The 18467-nt window shown below is 47.4% G+C and overlaps 1 protein-coding gene across 3 annotated transcripts in view; it reads left to right on the forward strand.

The window, feature by feature from the left end:
* Nucleotides 1-18467, forward strand: part of LOC121166643 (barrier-to-autointegration factor-like protein) — a 55453-nt gene that overhangs the window by 4005 nt on the left and 32981 nt on the right. Inside the window, exon 1 of one of the 3 annotated variants that reach the window (XM_040995865.1) lies at nucleotides 11481-11852. The exons of the other annotated variants lie outside the window; for them this stretch is intronic. The gene's annotated coding sequence lies outside the window, so the exon portion shown is untranslated. Of the gene's footprint in view, nucleotides 1-11480; nucleotides 11853-18467 lie in introns of those variants that run through there. 3 annotated transcript variants of the gene reach the window in all.

The following is an 18467-nucleotide window of genomic DNA, read 5'->3' on the forward strand; positions in this document are numbered from 1 at the left end:
AAGAACTCCCCTTGGACAGGGGCCAATGTTGCAGCATATCAGATTAAACCACTGCCTGTGATGCTGGCTTCCCTCTTGAGCAGCAGATGGTGTCTCGGCTACTCCCCTTCTGATACAGCTTCCTGCTAATGTGCCTAGGAAAGCAGCCAAAGATGACCCAAGTGCTTGGGCCCTTGCCACCCATGTGGGAGACCTGGATGGAGTTCTGGGTCATGTCTTCAGCCTGGCCCAGCCCCAGCCATTGTAGCTATCTGAGCAGTGAACCAGAAGACCAAAGATCTCTCATCTCTTTCTTTCTCTCTCCCCCTCTGTCTCTCTGCCAACCAATACATCTTTTTAAGATTTTTCACTTATTTGAAAGGCAGATTTTACAGGGAGAGAAGGAGAGATACAGCGGAAAGGTCTTCTACCAGTTGGTTCACTTCCCAAGTGGCAATGATGACCAGAGCTGAGCCAATCCAAAGCCAGAAACCAGGAACTTCTTCCAGGTCTCCCATGTGCATTCAAGTCCCAAGGACTTCTGTCAACTTCCACTGCTTTCCTAGGTCATAAACAGAGAGCTGGATTGAAAATGGAGCAGCCAGGACACAAACTGGTGCCCATATGGGATGCCAGCGTCCCAGGGCGAAGGATTAGCTTGCTGTGCCATTGCACTGACCACAAGACAAATAGATCTTTAAAAATTAAAAAAAGCACTAAGACAAAAACACAAAGGACTCGCTTTGGGTTGGATCTCCCCCAGGAAGAGGGACAACCAACATGAAAAATATTGGAAGGAAAGCAGTTGATGAGGAAGGTGACCCCAGGAATCACCAATAGGGTTGTGGGAAAGGAAGGACGAAACAAACTGCCGAACAGTAATCCAGAACAAGTTGCCACTGTGAGCAACCAAAATGTAATCCCACTAAGGGACTGGGGAGCCCACATGGAACTTTCTGAGAGCAAGGGCGCCAGCAGTTCACTGACTGATCCGTGCTTGTCTGCAGGCAGCTCCTGAAGGCATGAAATGCCCTGGCATTAGCAGTGCCTGCCCCAGAAAAAGAACCGGGAAAGAAGGTTGCTCATGTTTTCAACCAGGAATGCCCCAGGAGTTGTGAGCAGGCACCCTAGAGCATCTGCTCCAACACTCCTAAGTGTTTTTCAGTTGAACAAATGAAGTGCCATTGGAACTGCCTTAAACACAGATTTAGGGTTTTTAAAAACAGAATGGAGATCCATCTATTACAAGGTCAACATATGCATTGTGTACTTCAGTTAAAGTGTAGAGCACAAAACATAGGAAATCTCTCAGACGGTTTTAATTTTGTGGCTGTCAAAATCAGAAAACCCTTTTGTCACACACATGAAGAGAAATTCCTGTAGAGTGTGGTCACTGTCAGAAGGAAAATAAAACATACACAAAGAAAACAGCTGGTAACCGTGAACTCAAGTTGTGTGGTTGCTAGTGGTGATAGAAGAGAACTTGGGTAGCAATATTTGGCTTGTTGTGTAGGTGATGTTGGCCATGAGCTCAGAAGTAAGGGCTTTGGCAGGAATGACAAAGAATGAATGACAAAGAAGGACCCAGGTGCTGTCATGAGTTGCCGCAGAAACAAGGAAAGACTGAATAACAGGTGGCACTTGACTGTGTCTAAAATGCCTTGCAAATGAGCCTCTCCATCCCTGTGAAAGGGGAGTATTATTATTACCATCATTTTACAGGTGAGGATTGAGATTTAGCAGTTCAATTAGTGACTGGCATAAGGCTTCCCATTTTTTACAAAGCTCAATAGGCCTCAAAGTCCCCCTAAATCGCATCTTTCTGGGCTGTGCCAGTCTGCCTTCTGCAGGGAAGAACCAGCAGTGACATAGGAAGGTCTAACAGAGCCTCAATGGGTTAGCCAATCCTTCTGACCTTTGGGAACTTCTTAGAACATAGTGATGACTTGGTAAGCTTGCCACAGGATTTTCATGGAATCAGACACACTGTCCAGTTGCACTGTCCAGCATGATGAACCAGGGATCCTGGATGACACCCCACCATCTCAGATAGGAAGGCCCAATCAGGAGAAACACTTTGTGGCCCCAGAGGTTAATCTGGCAAGACCATTTGGCCCATATTAGACATCTTGGAACAAAACCGAAAGACCATGGGACTGGAAGGTACAATGGGGCCCCATTCTTCTACCCCTGAGCATAAAGCATCTGTTACTAACATAGCTGTTTGGCATGTTAGCTGTTCTCTAAGATGACCAGGTCAGGACACAGGTCTCTGACCTCAATTCCTGGACAAGTTCACTCAGTAAGTAATTCTGGGGGCTGATCTTGTGGTGGTTTAAGACCCAGCCAGTCTTCCAGTTGAGCTCTGTGCTAATGTGCTTTGGGAAAGCATCAGAAGATGGCCAAAGTATTTGGATCCCTGCCACCCACGTGGGTGGCCTAGATGGAGCTCCTAGCTCCTGATTTTGGCCAGGCCCAGATCTGGCTGTTTCGGCTATTTGGAAAGTGAACCAGCTGGTGGAAGATTGATTCTATTTCCCTTCCCCTCTTTCTCTCTCCCTCTGTCTCAGTCTCTAGTCGGTCTCTCTCCCTTTCTCTCTCTCCCTTTCTCTCTCTCTCTCTCTCTTTCTCTCTCTCTCTCTCTTTCTCCCAGAAGAATTGTTTATTTTTATTTGGAAGGCAAATTTTTCAGAGAAAGAAATAGAGACGGATCTTCTGTCCACTGGTCCACTCCTCAAATGGCTGCAGCAGCCAGACCTAAGCTGATCTGAAACCAGGAGTCAAAAGATTCTCTCTGGGTTTCTTGAGCTGTCCTCCACTGCTTTCCCAGATCATAAGCAGGAAGCTGGATGGAAAGTGGAGCAGCCAGACTCCAACTGGCACCTATGTGGGATGCTAACACTGAAGGCAGAGAGTTAGTTTGTTACACTACTGTGCCAGGCCCTAAATAAATCTTCTAAAATGTCAACAAATTCTGGCATATGATAGCTAGCTATCCAGAATCCAGATCAGTGAAAAACAGATCAGTAAGATAAGAAAGGCTCAAAGACATATTCCAACATGTATAGGAATTTGGTATGTTTAAAAGGCTTTCCAGTCATTGGAGAGAAGAGAGATCATGCAGTAAGTCATATCACGACTGCATAGCCTGCTTAAAAAATAATGTGTATTTGCCTGATGCAGTAGCTAGGGGCTAAAGTCCTCACCTTATACACACCAGGATCTCATATGGGCACTGGTTCTAATCCCAGTGGCCCTGCTTCCCATCCAGCTCCCTGCTTATGGCCTGGGAAAGCAGTTGAAGACAGCCCAAAGCCTTGGGACCCCGCACCCACATGGGAGACCCAGAAGAAACTCCGGGCTCCTGGCTTCGGATCAACTTGCTCTGGTCGTTGCGGCTGCTTGGGGAGTGAGTCATCGGACGGAAGATCTTCCTCTCTGTATATCTGACTTTCCAATAAAAATAAATAAATCTTTTTAAAAAGATAATGTGTACCTTCCACAAAATGAAGTTGATTTTTAAAAACTATAACTAGGAAAAAATGATTGCAGAGCCCTGTTGCATGCCATGATCCACACTGGCTTCTGAGATGTCAACAGAGGACAAGGCAAATAGGACCCCTACCCTCAGTGAGTTCATAATCCAGTGCAGTTGGGGAGTTGGCGGGTATGTATTAACACCCATAGGTTGAATTGAGGTGTCACATGGATCCTGTAAATATGTATAATTACAATGTGTCAATCAAAACATATCTACATATTTAAAATAAAGAAAATGTCACATGCAGTAAGTAATTTGGTAGACTAGTCAGCATTCGAATCATTTGTGCTATGTGCACCGTCGTAAATCCACATGGTGATATGGTAGAACAGCACCTTGAAGGGCTACATTGGCCTTCCCATCTTCTCCTCTTTCGAATACATCCAGCTTGCCTTGCATAATCTTTTTTTTTTTAAGACTTATTTTCATTTGAGGAGTAGCATGCTGTAACACTGTACTAGCCCTACCTTGCACAGTCTTATCCCACTCAAACTCTTGCCCCTGTCTTATCCTACTCCCGAACCCAGGTCCCTAAAAATGTTCGCCATCATGGCCCAGTCCCTGTTTCTGTGCCTGAAGTTTGTGAACCCCTATATACCATTGCCCACCACCCTGTGGCCAAGCTCTGTGTATTCCTATCTGTGCCTACCCCATTTCACTGCCCTAAGCATATTCTCCCCAAACTGAAGGGCATCCCCGCTCCTCTCATCTTTCAATCCTCTGTTCTGTAATCGATACAAAGTTTGCCAGTCCCCCTCTCATCTCAGGATACAGAATTAAATGGCTCTTCATGACACACCTTAAAGCTTGGGGATCAACATTGCGGCATAGTGGATGAAGCCATTATCTGCAATGCTGGCATCCCATGTGGGTGCCAGCTTCTGTCCCAGCTGCTCCACTTCTGATCCAACTTCCTGCTAATGTGCCTGGGAAATCAGAAGATGACACAAGAGGAGACCTAGGTGAAGCTCTAGAATCCTGGCCAAAGCTTGGGCATTGTAGACATCTGAGGAGTGGATTAGCAAATGGGAGGTCTCTGTCCCTCGCTCTCTTTCTGTAACTCAGACTTCAAACAAATTAAAAAAAAAAAAAAAAACTAGAAGAAATCCTAAAGCTTGCCGAAGGTCTGAGTTCTCTGTGACTGTATTTCTGTGATGACCTGTGCATTTAACTTTAAGATGTCCTTTCTCTTGTCTGCCTTATGTCACTCCCACTGCACTGTGTACATATTTCTTAAAGTTGTGCTCTTAGTGGCTTTAGGGCTGAGCTCAGGCAGTCCGCTCAGCCCTGGGCGTCTGCCCCGCGTACCTGAAGAGTATGGCAGTTGATTACTGAGTGTGCAGGACTTAAACATCGTTATCCGAGCCCTCCTCTTCCAGGTCCTTCTCTCCAGACATAGCTCCTGAAACCTGCCTTCCACAGCCACTTCATCACAGGAGGGCTCTTCTCAAACCCTGCTAATCAGCTTTTTTTTTTTCTTGATTTTTTTTAATCAGTAGAGTTTTGAAGAAGATTCTTAAAGCAGAAGAAAAAAAGTATAATAAAATTTAGAAAGGGCAATTGAGTTCAGTTCTCTGCCTTTGATCTAGCAGGCCCTTCTAGCAGCTAATAAATAGATGAAATTGTCTGGCCCAACTCAGCCCAGCCCACCTAGTCCCTGATTTGAATTGTGTTGCAGAAAAGTTAGATGTTGAGGAGGTAGCATCTAGCCTGCAACTGAACCAATATTCTCCATCAGACTGATGGTGAACATGGACTCAGAGAGCTCCAAGTCTGGGCACAGGTTAGCTAGCCAGTTTCATTTAGGCAACTTTCATTCTTCCTTCCAGTCTCATGTCTTGCAAGTCTGTAGATTCTCACAAAGCTCTTGGTGGGTGCCCTCTTTGAGGTATGTGTATTTGGGAGACAGAGAAAGAAGTCAGACCAATTCACACTAAAGTGTTTACTGACTTTCCATTCAATGTGTCTCCAACACTTTGAACCAACTGCCTCTAATAACAGGGCAGATTGAACGGCTGCTAAACCATCTGTGCCAAAAAGGCATTAAGACTGATGTCACTGTCATGAACTTTTATTTTTTTTTCTCCAAAAAACATATCCACACAAGCAAGTTTTCTCAAAATTGGGATAGTTTTATTGTTATCTGTAGGACACAAAAATAATATAGATGTGTCCGTAATAGTAGAGGAGAAAGTATCCAGAAAAACATTGGGAAAAGAATGTCATCTGAAGCTCTGGCCGCTTGTCCCGGCATTTCAACTTTTCCCCTTTCTGCGCTGTTTTCTATTTACAAAGAAGCACTGCATGAGTTAAATTACTCACCCTATGCAGAAAGGTCCTGGCTATCTGTCTGGTGGAGACAGGTCAAGGCACTGAGGAATTGATCCATTCAAGTGTGACACCCTAAAAGCTGCAGGCTTTTGGGAAGACACAGGGAAAAGAATGTTCTGGAAATGAACTGGGTGGCCACATTAGAATTGGAGGGGGGAAGGACGTTCTTGCCATGTCTGGTGTCACCCGTAGGTAGCTGGTGGCTGGCAGTGTGGACCATGGGCTTTGCAGTGCACTGATGTCACCAGCAATGGCTCAGCTCACGGTCATACCTAGATTAATCTTCCTGCAGGGCTACTGCCTCCTCCTTCAGCAGTGTGGAGCACACCCATTCCTCAACAAGTGTTTTCTTTCTCTTGGAGACAAAAATTAATGAGCTCCATTTCTGGCATGGATTAGAAAATTCCACCGTGGTGTTGGCAGGGCGTACATCAGCTCCAGAACTTTCAAGCAACCTCACAGAGAAGGCCACGAGCACCCAGGGTAAAGCAGGGCAGTCTGATCCCCTTGCTTACCGAGTGGGGCCAGAAAACAGAGCAAAGATGCTGGCAGAGAGAGGTGTGAGCTTTCAGGGCAGCTCTATCTCAGCTATTTAAGGGAATGTGTGCATCTTGGTGGGCAGCACAATGCCTATCTTATTCCCCAGACCCCTGCTCTCCAACACTGTGACTGACACAGATCCTTGCCGGTGGTGACAAGCAAGGTTCAGATCTCTGGGCAGGTGTCCTCCGCCACCGGGGTGGGAGCAGATAGCACACTTGTCTCACTGTGTGCCCTTTATACAAAACAGGTGGCAGGCAGAACTACAGACACACAGCCTGTGCCCTGATTGCCCCAAACTGTTTGTCAGTTTATTCACGAAATGAATTTTCAGCACCTATGCTTCAGTAACATAGGAGAGACAGCAGAGAACAAAAACAGACATAAACACTTGAAACAGAGATTTGGAATGGGAGATGGGTGACCAGCACTAAACAAACACAATGATAGTAAGTCCTTAATAAAGCAGAATGACAAAAAAATGATAATGGGAAGGCAGAAGCCAGTTTGACGTAGTTAGGTAAAGCCTCAAGACACTCTGAGGTTGAAGGTTGAATCATCTGAAGGAACCAGATGCAAAAGGTGAAATCTGCAAAGCTGGAGCAGCATGGGCAAAGGCCCTGCTGGGTGTGTGTGTGTGTGTGAGAGAGAGTTTCTGGGAGCTGACTGAAAGCCAGTGAAAAAGTAGAGGTAATAATCAAGAGGTCAAGAGGTTAGAAAGAAAGGCAGAGGTGAGATTCATAAAAATGCCACATGTAATGTTATAGAGTCTTTTATAGTTTGTAGAGGGCATTGAACACACACACTACGTTGCTTTAAGCATTTCGGCAAACCCACGATAGATAAGGAAACCCAGGGTGGGGATGACTTCCTCAGGATCACATTACTAGGAAGTGCAGGGATAGGACCTCTGGCCATCTGACCCAGCACCCTGAATGCCCTGGAGAACAGTATCCACCCAGCAGCAGTTTATATCATTGCTTAGAGTTTGTGCTGTGAACAACCTGAGCCAGTGACACAGCATCCTCCTTGGCAGATTGCATCTGTTTTCTCCAAAATTCTGTGCTTTCTAGGTGCTAGCAGCTGTTGGGAATACAAAGAATAAAGATATTCTCCCAGCCCTTGGTGAGTATGTGATGTGGTTAAAGAGAAACAATGTATGAAGAGAGGGTGGGTGATTAAACATAGTGTTTATTTCTAATGAGGACACTGTGGGTGACTGAGTTGGGGATGTAAGGTTTGAGCCTGAGCCTGGCTTGAATACTTAGACTGCTGGATTCACAGGCGCAAATTCATAGGCCTTCATCCCACAAACATGAAAAAGCTGGTATGTTGTAAATCACTATAAATAATTACCTCTCATAGCTTATACATTTTTTTAAAAAATCAAATTTTGTTATTTTTTTTAAAAGATTTATTTTTATTATTTTTTATTGGAAAGGCGGATATACAGAGAGGAGAGACAGAGAGGAAGATCCTCCGTCTGATGATTCACTCCCCAAGTGAGCGCAACGGTCGATACTATGCCGATCCGAAGCCAGGAGCCTCTTCCGGGTCTCCCACGCGGGTGCAGGGGCCCAAAGCTTTGGGCTGTCCTCAACTGCCTTCCCGGGCCACAGGCAGGGAGCTGGAAGGGAAGCGGGGCTGCCGGGATTAGAACCGGCACCCATATGGGATCCCGGGCGTGCAAGGCGAGGACCTTAACCACTGTGCCACCGCGCTGGGCCCTGTTATTCTTTTTTTTTTTTTTTTAAAGATTTATTTTTATTATTTTTTATTGGAAAGGCGGATATACAGAGAGGAGAGACAGAGAGGAAGATCTTCCGTCCGATGATTCACTCCCCAAGTGACCACAACGGCCAGTGCTGTGCCAATCTGAAGCCAGGAGCCAGGAGCTTCCTTCCAGGTCTCCCACATGGGTGCAGGGTCCCAATGCTCTGGGATGTCCTCGACTGCTTTCCCAGGCCACAAGCAGGGAGCTGGATGGGGGCAGCAGCCAGGATTAGAACTGGTGCCCATATGGGATCCCGGCACATCAAGGGCGAGGACTTTAGCCGCTGGGCCACGCTGCCGGGCCCATATTTTGTCATTCTATCATATAAAAAATGGAACATCCAGGAAATGTTTGACAAATCTGAGATGAGAAAATAATCATTTATAATCTCATCCATTAAAACAATTACTTGTTACAATTTAGTATATTTTCTCCTGGCGTGTCTACTGTAGATATGTATATGTTTGTGGTATATATATATTCACCTTTATTGAGGTATAAAATACAAGTTTTAAAATGTACACATTTTTAAGAGCACAGATAGAGGCCATTATTGTGTTGGAATGGCTTAAGTACTTGCCTACGACACCAACATACCATGTGGGGACCTAGTTCAAGTCCCAGCTGTTCCACTTCCTATTTAGCTCCCTGTTAATGCACCTTGGAAAGCAGCAGCAGATCACCCAAGTGCTTGGGCCCCTATGCCAATGAAGGAGATCTGAAAGAAGTCCCCAGTTCCTGGCTTCAGCCTGGTCTAGCCCAGCTATTATGGCCACTTGGAGAGTGAACAAACAAATGGAAGGGTTTTTTTTTTTTTTTTCTCAAGATTTATTTATTTTTATTGGAAAGTCAGATTTACAGAGAAGAAAGACAGAAAAATCTTCCATCCACTGGTTCACTCTCCAAGTGACCGCAATGGCCAGAGCTGGGCTGATCTTGAGCCCAGAGCCCTCTCTGGGTCTCCCTCGTGGGTGCAGGGTCCCAAGGCTTTGTCGTCCTCAACTGCTTTACCAGTCCACAAACAGGGAGCTGGAAGAGAAGTGAAGCAGCTGAGACATGCATGAACTGGCACCCATATGGTATCCTGGTGCATGCAAGGCAAAGACTCTAACCACTAGCCTGACAACGGCGTGCCCCAAATGGAAGATTCTTGAGATATCTTTTTCTCTCTCTGTAACTTCCTTTCAAATAAAATATAAATCTTTTGAAAAAAGATTTAAAGAGAAATTGCCAGGTCAAAGGCATTTTTGTAAATGTAAGGGTATAAAGTACAAGAATGGGCATTGAGATCTGTGGTTGACAGGGCATAAACTGAGCTGCCATTCTCCTGCCGGGGCTCCATCCTGACATCTTGGAATCAGCCCAGGTGGAGTGAGTGGTGACTACCACAATGGTGGACACAAGGCTCAGAGACAATGGGCTCCATTCTTGCTTGAGCCCAGGTGAGGAGAATTGTGGGGTGCCTTCTCTCCTAAGAGTAATGTGTGAGAACAGTAAGTGAATCCACCCGTGGCAGTTCCAGAATTTCTGCACATACAGTGTCTAATCACAGGGTGATGAGAACTGTACCAGAAGATTTTATTGTCATGCAGGGTCTCCACTTGGATTATGTGTTTTGGGGGACCCTCCTTGGGAAGAGTTTATTCAGGAGGGAGGAGTTTAAGATGAGAACTAGGGCCCCTTTGAAGGCCATGGAAGAGTTGGATTAATCCTGCTGTAGTAGGCCATCTTCTGCTATTTCCCTAGGCACATTAGCCAAGAGCTGAATCAGAGTAGAGCAGCCAGGACTTGGGCCAGCACCCATATGGTGCTGTCAGTGTTGCAGGTAGTGAGTTAACCCACTGTACCACGATGCTGGCTCCTGCCTTCATATTATTTCCAGAGGAATTGTTTAGGGGGTGGAAAGCAGGAAGAATTTCTGTAGCATGTCAATCTCCCACAAGTAGTCCGTTATGGCCTCCCTGTGCAAAAGAAAAAGTCCTGGTTACCTTCCCTGAGTCAATTAATTGTTGCATTTCCTCAGGGCATCTTTGATGAAACTCCAGTGGGCAACCAGCAGACATGTCCATGTGCCCGCTGACACTCACCAGTCTTGCCCAGAAATTGGAAATGATACCAAGTCGGTTTATACATTGGTGCCTAGAAACAGCCCCTGAGACCAGGATTTCAGTGGAAGTTGTTTGAGGCATCGATGCAGAAAACACCAGCGGGGAATTGGAAAGGTGTGATGGGAGGAAGGGGCCACAGAAGCTGTTCTTTCACCATAGTTGACCCCGTGGACACAGGTCCTGTGGGGGCCTCTGGGAGGTGGTACAGAATGCGCCTGCAAGCTGTCCTACCTAGCAGGGCGGAAGCCAGAGTGTCTGGCTACCCACTGCCAATAGTCACTACTTGAGGACATTTCCTGGGAGGCTTTAGTTCCTGCACTTGAAGCTGCCTGCCTTTTAGGCAAGGTAGATTCCAGCAGCTCAAGACCCCACAGACAAAGACCAGCAGGTGCTTGCAGCTGGCGTAGTAATGACCTTGGTAATAAGGCCGAGAGGCTAACAACAGCTGTGTCTCCACAGTACTTGGTTCTGACGATGAACAGATCCTTAATAAACAACACAGTTTGGACCTGAGAGCTGAACTAACTCTGGCTGCAGAGCTCTGGCTCCTGTCGATTCTCCTGCTGTGCCTGAACATGGCCATCCACTGGCAGTGCTGCCTTCCAGCCAGATCTGGGAGGCCAGCGTCCCTGTTCCCAAAGTGCACCCCCTGACCCACCAAATCAGGAATGCTGGAAGTGGATTCTAATCAATTCTGACATTTGACGCCCACTGTTTGCGTCTCTGAAATCTAGGGTGACCAAGCAGAGTCGTTTGCTCTTTGGTCAAAAGGCTCCCAGCCCTACCCCAAAGTAAGAAGAAAAAGGAGCTGGAACTTCTGGAAGCCTCTAACACTTTGCCCCCTTTTGTGAATTTTTCTCTTCTTTGAGACTGATTAAATATAAACTGTGCCTGATTTATCAGTTGCTTACAGTGTAAAGTAGCCCAGGCATTGATAACATAGAAGATAACCCAAGGGACAACTCTGTTGGACTGAGCCGCGGGGAGAGGGGCAAGTCTGATTTATGTTCCTGTTTGTTGTCCTGAGCTAATATTTAAATTCTTTTGTTTGCTCTAGGCCACACCAGGTGGATAGCAGGGGAAAAGTCAGGGGTATGCCAAAGTAAAAACTACTTTGGGATTTTAACTCAATCGCAGCCAATGAGCAGAGTTAGAAATACTCATGTGAGTTGATTTCAGTGGGAAAAGTGTTATTTAAAGAGATAGGCTTGTTTTAATCAAGTTAATTCAAGCCAAGCAAGTACAGGAACCATGGCAGTAGGGTGGTTGCATCAGCATCACCTAGGCTGCGTGCCAAACACAAGACACTCGCCATGTGGCAGACACACCTCTTTGGTTCATTAGCAGGGCTGGTTGAGAACAGCTCCTGGAAGTGACCATTTCTCCTGGGCCCTAACGTCAGGAGTCCCAGCAGGCCCTCCTGTGGTGTGACGTCACAATGTAGTGAGTCAGGTGCTTGGGACTGGTTTGTCCCACAGGCCCAGGGCCTGTGTAGAACCTCCTAGGGCCGGCCTGCAGTGACAGATCCACCAAAACGGAGGCCGGCTAACCTGCTGCCACTGAAGTTTGGGTGCACCTGGTGAGTACAGAGAACACCCCCAGCCCTGGGGAAGGAGATGCAGCCGATAGCTGGCTGGTTTAGTGCTTTGGGTCTCATACTCACCAAACAACCTTGGATGAGACAAACTGAGAGCCAGGAGGGTTCCAAGACAAGCCCCAAAGTCTTCTTAGGAAAGCTCACTCACCTTGAGCTTCTTGCCACTTCCTGCTGGGTAGCCTTGTGCAGAAAGTAGTACTTCATCATCCTCAAGCCTCAGTTTGCTACCTGTGCCAACCAGCTCCCCAGGGCAGAGGTTACCTGTGTTCCTAACCGGCAGAGTGCCGCTGCAGGTAGTAGGTGCACTGGGGCATAACAAATGGAAGCCTCCCTCCACTAGAGTGTGTCCCACTCACTTTCTTCCCATTGATGCCTCACATTTGGACTACTTTAAAATCCAGTTCCCCATGATCCCCCAGGAAATCAAATCCCTTACCTTCCCTTTAGGACAAGGTGTTAGAGATGGGGATAGGAAGTAGCAGATGGGTTAGAGCCCTGGAAAAGGAGACAAGTAGAAGAAGGTGGCTGGCATGAGGCAGGGACCACAGCCATCTCTGGAGGATTGGGCCCTTCTTAGAGAGGCCACCAGCAACTGGTTAAGAGGTGGGTTATGGACTGAAGACATGAAGACAACTGTATGGATCAGTTCAGAAGCAACAGGAGGCAGAGCCAGCCTCCCACTGGTTAACTTCTTCCTATTTCCCCCTGTCCATGCATGGAGTTTCTGCACCTGGAGGGACTGCTTCCCTGTTTACAAGTGCTCACAGGTCCTGACAGCAGCAGCAGCCATGGCTTTCCAGGGTGCCCGTGGCACTAAGCCAGAAAGTGGTGCTTAACCGTCCATCCTGTCTCTTATGTGGTAAACTGAAGTCAGCCCCTGCCCTAAGACACAGGTGGTTCACAAGTGTACTGATAATGCTTGAGCTCCATCTGATGTCCCGCTGAAGGAAAATAGTGCAGGGGCCAGAGCTAGGGTTGGTGGCTCTCTGCCCTCATCCGGAGAGGAGGGAGACAGCGAATGCCACCTCCACTGTGTGTCTGACCTGTGTCATTGCTCCGTGAAGTGGTGTTCTTGTGCTCATTTTATAGACATACTAACTGAGAACTCTGTTCCATGTTAGGTGCCACATTCAGTCAGGTACATGATCTTGGAATGCATACATTATTAACTATCTTCAAGTTTGTGTGCTTAGCAACTTTGCAAGGCAGCAGGAACACAGGCAAGTGGGAGGCCATCCATCCATCAGCATCACTGAGAATGGGATTATTTCTGTCTTTTTAAGATTTTATTTTTACTTGAAAAACAAGATAGAGCACAAGACAGATCTTCTATCCACTGATTGACTAAATAGGACTAGGCCAGGCTGAAGCCAGGAGCCAGGAACTCCATCCAGGTTTCCCATTGTGAGTGGCACAAGCCCAAGGATTTGGACCATCTTACACTACTTTCCCAGGCACATTAAGAAGCTGTATTGGAAGCAGAGCAGCTGGGACTTGAACTGGTGTTCCTGGGGATGAGGGAGTCATTTGATAATGCCTTAGAAACCTCAGTCTGAGGAATAGTGTTCCAAGAATGTTACTTGAGTGGTTTTTATAGTTCTGAGATGTTGCCTGTTGTTACACCAGGGTTGAGAAATCTTTCCAAGGTCTGTTGGCTGACCAAGTCCACTTTAGTGCATCCACAGACCCAGGAACATATTGCAAAGCTTTGCCAGTTAGTGTAGTCCTATGCATTCTGCCTTCCATCTTCTGACAAGGCACTCGATATCCTTTGCTGGCCTCAGGAATGGGCTTCTTGAGATAATTCAGGAAATGGGCCATAGGGTCATTTTAAAAATGGTTATTAAAAAAGAATCACAGAGAGGACAAGAAAGGGAGATCTTCCATCTGCTCATTCACTCCCCCATGACTGCAATGTCTAATGCTGGGCCAGATCAAAGCCAGGATCCAGGAGCTTCATCTGGGTCTCCCATTTGGGTGCAGGAATCCAAGCATTTTGGCCATCTTCCACTGTTTTCCCAGGCCATTAGTAGGGAGCTAGATCAGAAGTAGAACAGTTGGAATTTGAGCCATCACCCATATGGGATACCATTGTCACAGATGGCAGTGTTACCCACTATGCCACAATGCTAGCTCCCAGAACGTCTTAAACAAATATTTGCCAGTCCAGGATTGTATGATTCTGGGCCTCAGTAGTTTTCTCACTTTCCATGTTTGAACCTGGTTTTTTCCAGGATAACTGCCAGCTTTGTGTTAGAGCTGAAAGGAAATGTAGAGTTCAGCTGGGCTTCCCAGTGGGGCCAAGATGAGTAGGAGGAGCCAAGGCTGATTAAAGTCCAAGGCCAATGGCACCCATTCACAGAGTGAATGTAGTTGAATGAATGAGTGAATCAATAAAGGAACTCTGGGAACCTGAGAGCCAAACAGCCCTGTGCCCATCTGTCTTCCTCACCTGACTCTGTCTTTTTCTTTTTTAAATATTTATTTTATTTTTATTACAAAATCAGATATACAGAGAGGAGGAGAGAGCGGCAGTCGAGGAAGCTTTGGGAACCTGCACCCGTGTCCGTCCTGGCTTCGGATCGGCATAGTATCACCCGTTGCGCTCAAGTGAATCATCATGGAAGATCGGTATATCCGCCTGGATATACAGAGAGGAGGAGAGACAGAGAGGAAGATCTTCCGTCCGATGAATCACCCCACAAGTGAGCACAACGGCTGGTGATGCGCCAATCCGGAGCCAGGAGCCAGGAACCTCCCCCAGGTCCCCCACATGGGTACAGGGTCCCAAAGCTTTGGGCCGTCCTCCACTGCTTTCCCAGGCCACAAGCAAGGAGCTGGATGGGAAGTGGAGCTGCCAGGATTAGAACCGGCACCAACATGGGATCCTGGCACATTCAATGTGAGGACTTCAGCCGCTAGGCCATGCCACCGGGCCCCTGACTCTGTCTTATAAGGTGGTGACTCAGCTACCATTTACTGAGTACCTACTGTATGCCAAGTGCCTTCCTAGAGATCATTTCTCCACTAACGCCATTCAGGGTATCTCATCGTGTCCCCATTTCCCAGATGAGGATGGTTATTAGGTGACTGCCCTGTGAGGGGATGTCACAGATGTCATCAATGCCCAAGCAGGTCTCCTTGAGTCCCAGCAGAACTGACATTTCCACGTGTGGCTTCCCTCTCCTGACTTGTCTGAGAAAGCAACATTCTTTCTCATCCTTTTCCCAAGACAAATTGGTTGCCCGAGCAATGTTTCAAGGCCCTCATAGACTGTGTCCCAGCTGACTCAGGGCTGCCTGTGGGCTCACCTGGTTTGTTGCCCAGGCCTTTTGCTCTGATGCCATGAGACCCAGCAGCCGTTTCCACACCGGCAGATGTTAGGTGCCAAAGAGGCAAACAGCTTCGGCTAATTGTGGCAATTTCCCTTCTGTGCGTTGCCCTGAAATAGTAGCCACGCTCTGTTCTTTTTGGTTTTGTTTATTTGTTTTTTTTTTTTTTTCACATCAGGGAGTTCCAGATTGGCAGCATAAAGGAGGCTGCAGAGAAGGCAGGCGGACAGACCTCTTTGCTGCCAGTTGCCACAGATGAGATCTTGCTCATGCTCTTTGCATAAGGCCTAGCTTCTTACTGCGAGTACTCTGGTGGACCTGGCATCTTGCCGTGGGTAATCTGGAGGCACAATCAGACTGGAAGAGCCTCATTTAGCCCTGGGGAAAACCAGAATCTCAAAGAGTTTAATGAAACACCAAGCCCAAGGGCACTTAGTTTAACCTTGAATTTGGATCCTGGTCTATTTGTGGTGTGTTCTGTAGCCAATGCCAGCTGATAGAACTTCCATCAACATTAGCAATGTTCTCTATCTCCACCATGGAGCATGGCGCCCACTGGCCACGTGCAACCGCTGCACAGTGGGACCGAGCAGCTACATTTGAGCTTATGTTCAGTTTTGAGTTACTCAGCCCTGTGTGGCTTGGGCTGCTGAGCTGGACGCAGCAGCTCCAGCCCTTGCCAACTTCTATGACTTCATCTCTGATCTCATCCCCATCCTCCTATCCTCCTCCCCAACTCCCCATACTGTGCACCCCCCTCCCAGACCTTCTGTACTTGACGACTTTGGCCTGGGCATGTATGTCCCTCTAGTGGCATTGAGCTCCCTCTGAGCATTTCACAGTCCATCCACTGGATAGACCCAGGGAGAGATGTCCCCTGTTTTTCTTAAGTAGCTTCCCCGTCCTCCACATCACTCCTCACCTCTCTGAAACCACATGCTTGGACCTTCCCTTGTCTGTTTCCATCTCCTGAGCGAGTGCATTGGTCCCACCAGGGAAGGTCCTCTGCCCTGTTCCATTGCTGCACTGGGAGCAGCACTTGCCGGGTGTGCAGAATGAGTGAGCCTCCACATGTGGCTGAGGAACAAGCATAACCACAGTGCAGTAGCCTCTAACAGCCAGCACCAGGTGTTTCTCCCAAGCCTCTGGGCTGGAAATTGGAGTGGGGCTCAGCTGTCTGTGATGTTGGAGAGGGTCAGTGACTCGGCTGTTTTAGCCAGAACCTGAACATGGCACAGGCTTGCGCCTCTGGGCCCACCAGGTGGCTTCTCTGTGTTGGGGTCTTGGGTTTCCTTGCAGTGTTTTCCTCCATTACATAGTATTGGTGCAGCCAGGCATTTAGGGGCACTCTGATTCCAGGAGAGCAAGGCCTGGTCACTTCTTGGTGGGTTGGGATGTATGCCTGTGCAAGGAAGGAGGAGTGGCAGACATTGTGGTACAGTAGGTGAATCACTGCTTGGGACACCATTGTCCTATACTGGGACACCTGTTTGAGTCTCAGATACCCTGTATTTCTGATCCAGGTTCCTTGCTAATGTGCATAGGAGGTGGCAGATCATGGCCCATGTACTTGGAGACCTGGCTTCAACCTGGCTGAACCTCAGAAGTTGAGGTCATTTGAGGAGAGAATATTCATTCTCTTAGTGGGCATGCAGACCATCTAGGGGCAAGTTAAAATGCAGGCTCTGTAGCTGGGTCTGGGAGGGAACCAGGAAATGCCAAGGTTGCAGAGCCACAGGTTGCCCTCAAAGTGGCTGGGCTTATTATAAGTACCTCGTGTCAGGCTTGGCCTTGTGCTTAGCACTGTTTTGACCTTGTTTGGCACAGCAGTGACCCTACAAGGTCCGCCCCAGATTAGGCATTGCCCACTCTTGCTGAGGTCCCCGTGATCAGCCCTTTCTCCTTGGCACCTGGGTTGGTGCCCACACAGTCCCACAGGGTGACTATTTGCTTCAACTGCCAAGCTCTTCCCCTCCCTCACCTTCTGCACACCCCCTAGCACCTTTCTTTTTTGCTTTCTCTCATGTTGATTCTCATCATGCCCCTTGCCAAATAGATGAGATAGGTTCTTTCCATTGCAGGATGTTAGAGCCCAAGCTCCAGCTGCAGAGGTCCCCAACTCACAGTGGCCACATTGATGATTTCTCAACATGACGATGATGTGGATTTGAAATGTTATGGGTGGACACCAAACTTACATTTTGATTCTTTGTCCTGCTAGCAATGCACTGGATGTTATCCTGAGTGGCTGCTGGAAAGTGTTCAGCAGCAGTCCCGCTCCAAGTCAGCCATGTGGCCATGAAGGAGAATAACCCTACTCTACAACGTGCAACATTCCATAGATTATGAGACATGCAGCACTTCATTATACATTGGCTTGGTTTTAGATGGCTTTTGCTGGCTGTAGGCCAACAAAGTATCTTAAATATATTTAAGGTAGACAAGGCTAATCCATGGTGTTTGGTAGGTTAGGCATTTTGTTTTAAGATTTAGTTGATGGAGCTTGCATGATGGCTCAACCAACTAATCTTCCACTTGCATGCGCCAGAATCCCATATGGGTGCTGATTCATGTCCTGGCTGCTTCACTTCCCATCTAGCTCCCTGCTTGTGGCCTGGGAAAGCAGTGGAGGGTGACTCAAAGCCTTGGGACCTTGTACCTGCATAGAAGACCCAGAAGAAGCTCGAGGTTTCTGGCTTTGGCCTGGCCCAGCCACCAATGTTGTAGCCATTTGGGGAGTGAACCAACATATGGAAGATCTCTCTCTCTCTTCCTCTCTCCAGAACTTTTGACTTTTGAATCAATAAAATCTATTTTTTTTACTGCCAGAAATAAGGGGATATTGTGAGGACCCAGGTTGGCCAGATAAGCAGATATGTATTCTTTTGTTCTGGCTGAGAAAGTAGAGGCCAGGCGTCTTGCAGAGTCCAAAAGACACACAGCTAAACAGCCCCCTGATCCTGTCTTCTAAGTGGCTATCAAATTCGAGAATTTAAGCCCCAAAAGCAACTTGAACATTGGCCAAGTGTCTTCCACGCAACACTGGTACAAGGTGTAGCAACTGACATTACTTTAAAAGCCGAGTCACTTTGGGAATTTAGGACACTCCAGGTCAGGCTAAGTCAGCAGTCCCCTGGCTATGCAGAACTTATCAGAGCCTTCATTATGTTATCTGGGTGCACTGTGAATTTCCAACCAGAATGGATGGAAGATTAGGGACTTTGGGTGGATAACAGTCACTGTCAGTCTACTGTACTTATTGTAC

This window comes from Ochotona curzoniae, unplaced genomic scaffold (assembly GCF_017591425.1).
Source record: "Ochotona curzoniae isolate NIBS_2020 unplaced genomic scaffold, NIBS_Ocur_1.0 patch188, whole genome shotgun sequence".
Taxonomy (NCBI): domain Eukaryota; kingdom Metazoa; phylum Chordata; class Mammalia; order Lagomorpha; family Ochotonidae; genus Ochotona; species Ochotona curzoniae.